Source organism: Bos indicus x Bos taurus, chromosome 12 (genome assembly GCF_003369695.1).
Source record: "Bos indicus x Bos taurus breed Angus x Brahman F1 hybrid chromosome 12, Bos_hybrid_MaternalHap_v2.0, whole genome shotgun sequence".
Taxonomy (NCBI): Eukaryota; Metazoa; Chordata; class Mammalia; order Artiodactyla; family Bovidae; genus Bos; species Bos indicus x Bos taurus.
In genome coordinates, this window is record NC_040087.1 from 49,858,814 (window position 1) to 49,864,974 (window position 6,161).

The 6,161-nt window shown below is 39.6% G+C and overlaps 1 non-coding gene across 1 annotated transcript; it reads left to right on the plus strand.

Annotated features, from left to right (window-relative positions):
• Positions 1 to 5,853: 5,853 nt before the first annotated feature.
• TRNAG-CCC lies at positions 5,854 to 5,925 on the plus strand. Its single transcript has one exon. It is a non-coding gene; the product is annotated as a tRNA-Gly (tRNA).
• The last annotated feature ends 236 nt before the right edge of the window (positions 5,926 to 6,161 follow it).

Here is a 6,161-nt window from a genome sequence, read left to right on the forward strand (position 1 = left end):
CTGAGTTAATTTTTCTAAGTATGTTAGAAGACCTCATTCTTTCAGGAGGACTAGCTTCTAGTTAAATCAGAATTGTTTTTTTAAATGTTGCTGTATGATGCAAGGAGCTCAAATCCAGTGCTCTATGACAACCTAGAGGGGTAAAATGGGGTGGGAGGGAGGGTCAAGAGGAAGGGGACATACGTATACCTATGACTCATTCGTGTTGCTATATGGCAGAAATCAATAAAATATTGTAAAACAATTATCCTCCAATTAAAAATAAAATTTTAAAAATAAATAATGTATGGTAAAAAAAATGTTTCACATAAACCTTAAACAGTTCATTTTAACTTGAAGTATTTATGTATATACAGACTTCATACTTTATATCTGTATACATAAAGGTAATTTTATACATATATGCTCTTCATACATATACGAAAAGAAGGGAAAGTGTTAGTCACTCAGTTCAGTTCAGTTGTTCAGTCATGTCTGAAGGCAACCCAATGGACTGTAGCACCCCAGGCTTCCCTGTCCATCACCAACTCCCAGAGCCTACTCAAACTCATGTGCTTCATGCCTTCAATTTTTCCAGCATCAGCATCTTTTCCAATGAGTCAGTTTTTCACATCAGGTGGCCAAACTTTTGGAGTTTCAACTTCAGCATCAGGCTTTCCAATGAATATTCAGGACTGATTTCCTTTAGAATGGACTGGTTGGATCTCCTTGCAGTCCAAGGGACTCTCAAGAGTCTTCTCCAACACCGCAGTTCAAAAGCATCAATTCTTCGGCGTTCAGCTTTCTTTATAGTCCAACTCTCATATCCATACATGACTACTGGAAAAACCATAGCTTTGACTAGATAGACCTTTGTTGGCAAAGTAATGTCTCTGCTTTTTAATATGCTGTCTAGGTTGGTCATAACTTTCCTCCCAAGGAGCAAGCATCTTTTAATTTCATGGCTGCAGTCACCATCTGAAGCGATTTTGGAGCCCCCCAAAAATAAAATCTGTCACTATTTCCATTGTTTCCCCATCTATTTGCCATAAAGTGATGGGACCAGATGCCATGATCTTAGTTTTCTGAATGTTGAGCTTTAAGCCAACTTTTTCACTCTCCTCTTTCACTTTCATCAAGAGGCTCTTTAGTTCTTCACTTTCTGGCATAAGGGTGGTGTCATTTGCATATCTGAGGTTATTGATATTTCTCCCAGCAATCTTGATTCCAGCTTGTGCTTCAACCAGCCCAGCATTTCTCATGATGTACTCTGCATATAAGTTAAATAAGCAGGGTGACAATATACAGTCTTGACGTACTCCTCACTTGTAGCTCAGCTGGTAAATACTCCTCCTGCAATGTGAGAGACCTGGTTTCAATCCCTGGGTTGGGAAGATCCCCTGGAGAAGGGAAAGGCTACCCACTCTAGTATTCTGGCCTGGAGAATCCCATGGACTGTAGCCCAACAGGCTACACTGTCTATGGGATTCCCCAGGCCAGAATACTGAAATGGGTTGCCATGCCTTCCTCCAGGGGATCTTCCCTCCTCCAAGGGATTTAACTCATGTCTCCCACATTGCAGGCAGATTCTTTACCATCTGAGCCACCAGGAAAGCCCGATGGAGAAACACACCTCCATAAATCATATCCATTAATCACATCCATCCTCATTGTCTGTGATTTCCAGTTTGTATTTCTTAAAGAAGAAAGAGAATCTAAAGACATTTGTGAAGCAAAATGAGTACAGATGGTTTTCCCAATATACTTCTGTTACATTTCCCACACCTATTTTGACAGCAGTTTTTAGGAACTCAGGTTTATCAAATCTTTCCAAACATTCAACTTAATTTTCATAAGAAAATAAGAACTTTTCATAAGAAAATTTTCAGAACTTTTCTGTACTCAAAGTTTAACAGTTTAGTCAGTATTTAAATAAATATGTCACATAGCAAGTACAATACAATCAGAATTAACTGGTCTGGAAATAAACACAATTTGCAAGTAAGAAGACAAATCAACTATTAGAAGCATAAATGTGTTGACATGCATGAAAATTGTGGCCTGCAGTGTACAAGGGGTGCCCAATATTACCTGCACAGCAGGACTTATATACCATAAGAGAATGAGAGCATAGTCAAGCTGGTGAGGCAGTTCAGCAAAAATCTGCTAAGAGTGCTCCTACTCTAGCCTTATGGCATAAGAATTAATATTTGGAATGATAATCCTAAATTATAAACATTTTCAGTACATAAATGACTGTATGCTAAAAAAAAAAAAAAAAAAACAAGAATACCCCATGGGGAATTTAAAATCTAGTCCTTGGCCTAAAAGACCCTTAATCATAAAAGTACGCAAACTAATATCTATTGAATATCCCAGGCACTATTCTAAGTGTTGTTGTTATTGTTTAGCTCTAAGTCATGGCCTACTCTTTGTGACCCCATGGACTGTAGCCCGCCAGGCTTCTCTGTCCATGGGATTTCTCCAGGCAAGAATATTGGAGTGGGTTGTCATTTCCTAGTCCAGGGTCTCCTCCGGACCCAAGGATCAAACATATCTCCTGCCTTGGCAGGTGGATTCTTTACCACTGAGCCACCAGGGAAGCCTATTCTAAGTGTTACGCATCTATTATTTCATAAGTACTAGTAAGATCTTCACTTGTCATGCAAAAAAAAAAAAAAAATGAAGCACAGAGAGGTAAAACAATTTCCAGAAGGTGACCCATTGAGTAAGTGATGGATAAAACTCAAATCCAGGCTGTACCAGGCTATTAACTCAAGCTATTAGCCACCATCATATATCAACAACTTATCATGTGCTAGGAACTGGACTGTGCCATTCATATAGTGCATCTAATTTTGATCCTCAGATAATACTTAAATATATATATATATATTAATAGCCTCATTTTACACTGTATGTCATGTCACAGAGATATGAAGTGGAAATTCAAATACAGATTATTTAACTTAAGTTTTCATGTTTTTATGCATCACTATCTCACAGTATTATCTATAAATTAGCATGTACTAATCTGTATGGAAAATCCCTGAAATCAGCAGAGAAGCTAATAATACATATTATATTGCAAACATATACATATTTAAATATATATATATATATATATATATATATATAAAACTCAAAAATCAGTTGGTATGCTTCAAAGAATCACAGGGTACCATAACACTCAGATTAACTAACTGCTCTAAATAATAGAAAACTACTTTCCTCACAAAGAAAGTAATTAAGATAAATTTAGACAACTTTATATGATTATAGAAAAATTCAAAATTTATGAAAGTGAAATGAAAATAGGAAAAATTATATCTGTTAGTAGATACAATCTCTGCTAACATTCTTATATAATATCTTCCAAATTTTGAGTGTGTGCATAGAAGAATTTCTCCTACAGATAATGTTTTTAATGTGAATTGGCAATAATGTAATCAAATAATTAGGGTACTTCATGATATTATGAGGAGGAGTGTTTTGGTGACTTTGTGCTTTGTTTATCATCTTTATGGGTGACTAATGTGATGAGAATTTGAAATAAATTCTTACAGAGATGGGAAACATATCTTGGCTTTGTTCCTATCTCTCTCTGGCTGCTGCCTCTGATTTTCTTTGGCACATTCCTCCTCCTCTAACAATTAAATGCTGGTTTGCCTCAGGGCTCTGCATTGAGCACTCAACTCTTTTTACTCTGTATTTTCTTCAAGGTGACCTGATTCACTCATGCAGTTTCCATATTACCTATGATCTGATATTTCCCTCATTTGTATTTCTAGTCCATTCCTCTCCTCTGAGCTCAAGCTCTGATATCTGCAAACATCTCCTTGACATCTCTAGCTGGCGATGTAAAGTCCATCTCAAAGCCAGCTCTTACAGTGCCCCTTACCTCCATTCTCCTTCTTGTCTTTCCTCACTCATGCAGTTCATTAAGCCTGAGCTTTAAGACTCATTTGTGGCATGACCCTTTCATTCCTATTCCATAGCCAAGCATTCCTACGGTCTATACCTAATTCCTTCAAAATCTGTCTTGAATCTGTCTACATCTCTCCAGGTCTATCTTTGATCAAGTAACCATCTTATCTCAGTCTAGGAGGCAACAGCTTTTAAAAAATTATTCAATTATTAGTTTGGCTGTGCCAGGCCTTAGTTGCGGCATGCAGAATCTTTAGTTGTGGGATCTAGTTCCCTGACCAGTGATCGAACCCTTGGGAGCACTGAGTCTTAGCTACTGGACCACCAGGGAAGTCGCTAGAAAGCAATAGCTTTATGTCATATATTTTTCCAAATAGAAACTGAAAGAATCTTTCTAAAATGAAAATAGATCAAGTCATTCCATTGCTTAAAACCTTACCATAGTTTCCCATTGCACCCAGACTAAACTCCAAACCCCTTAACACAATCCATGTTGTCTTATATGATGAGCTCCTCCTACTTCTCCAACCTCAACCTCATTTCACTCCATATTCAGTTTGCTCCTCTTAAGATACCTTCTTCCAGTTCCTCAGACACAGTGGACCCTCTCCAAAAAAAGAAAAACAATTCTCTATTATCAAAAATTGAACAGTGGCTTCCAGTCTGGACAAGAAGGCACAAACCTGTTTCTTTCTCTTCCTTCCCAAGAGACAATATAAACCTCGAAATAAGGCTGAGAGAACTCTGAACGGTGGTAAGAAGGAAATCTTGTTTGGAACCCCAAGACTGGAAGAACAACACAGAGGCATGATGCCGTGTGCCTCTCCCTGAACAGCACAATTTGTAAGTCACCCAGACCCAGGATGTTTTGACCTTCCATTGTTGTTGTTGTTCAGCCGCTCAGTCGTGTCTGACGCTTTGCAACCCCATGAACTATAGCGTGCCAGACCTCCCTATCTCTCACCATCTCCTGCGGTTTGCCCAAGTTCATGCTCATTGCATTAGGGATGCCATCCAGCCATCTCATCCTCTGACACCCTCTTCTCCTTCTGCCCTCAATCATTCCCAGCATCAGGCACTTTTCCAATGAGTCGTCTGTTCATACTAGATGAGCAAAATACTGGAACTTCAACTTCAGAGCATCAGTCCTTCCAGTGAGTAGTCAGGGTTGATCTCTCTTAAGATTGACTGGTCTGACCTCCTTGCTGACCAAGGGACTTTCAGGAGTCTTCTCCAGCACAACAGTTCGAAGGCATCAAGTTTTTGGCATTCTGCCTTCTTTACAGACCAGTTCTCACAACCATATATGACCACTGGGAAGACCATAGCCTTGACTATACAGACATTTGTCGGCAGAGTAATGTCTCTGCTTTACAACACACTGTCCACATTTGTCATCACCTTCCTGCCAAGAAGCAATCATCTTCTGATTTAAAGGCTACAGTCACCATCCACAGTAATTTTGAAGCCCACAAGGAGGAAATCTGTCACTACTTCCACCTTTTCCCCTTCTATTTGCCATGCAGTAATGGGGTCAGATGCCATGATCTTAGTTTTTTTAATATTTAGTCTTAAGCCAGCTCTTTCACCTCATGAGAAATGCCAGGCTGGATGACTTACAAGCTGGAATCAAGATAGGCAGGAGAAATATCAACAACCTCAGATATGCAGATGAAACCACTCTAATGGCAGAAAGCCAAGAGGAACTAAAGAGTCTCTTGATGAGGATGAAGGAGGAGAGCGAAAGAGGCAACTTTGACCTCTTATCCAGCACCAAAAGCCAGGTAGTCTCCTTCCTCCCCCTGAAGCAAAGGGAGTCCCTCTGACAATATCAAGCAAAACCAGAAGAATAGGCAAGAGAGATCCATCAGGAGCTCAAGTAACAATAAGTGGCCTGAGAAGCCATTCTCCTTTTCCACTGAGCCTAAACCTCACCTTTTTGGGACTTCCCTGGTGGTCCAGTGGATAAGACTCCATACTCCCAATGCAGCGGCCCAGGTTCAATCCCTGGTCAGGGAACTAGACCCCACAAGCCACAAGTAAGTGTTCACATGCCACAACTAAAGAACCCGCATGCCACAACAAAGATCAAAGATTCTGCATGCTGCAACTAAGACCCAGCACTGCCAAATAAATACATAATTTAAAAACAATAAAATAATAAAAATAAAACTCCCCTTCCCCACTGAAAGATACCAGCTACCTGCTGCTACTGCTGCTGCTAAGTGGCTTCAGTCGTGTCTGACTCTGTGCAA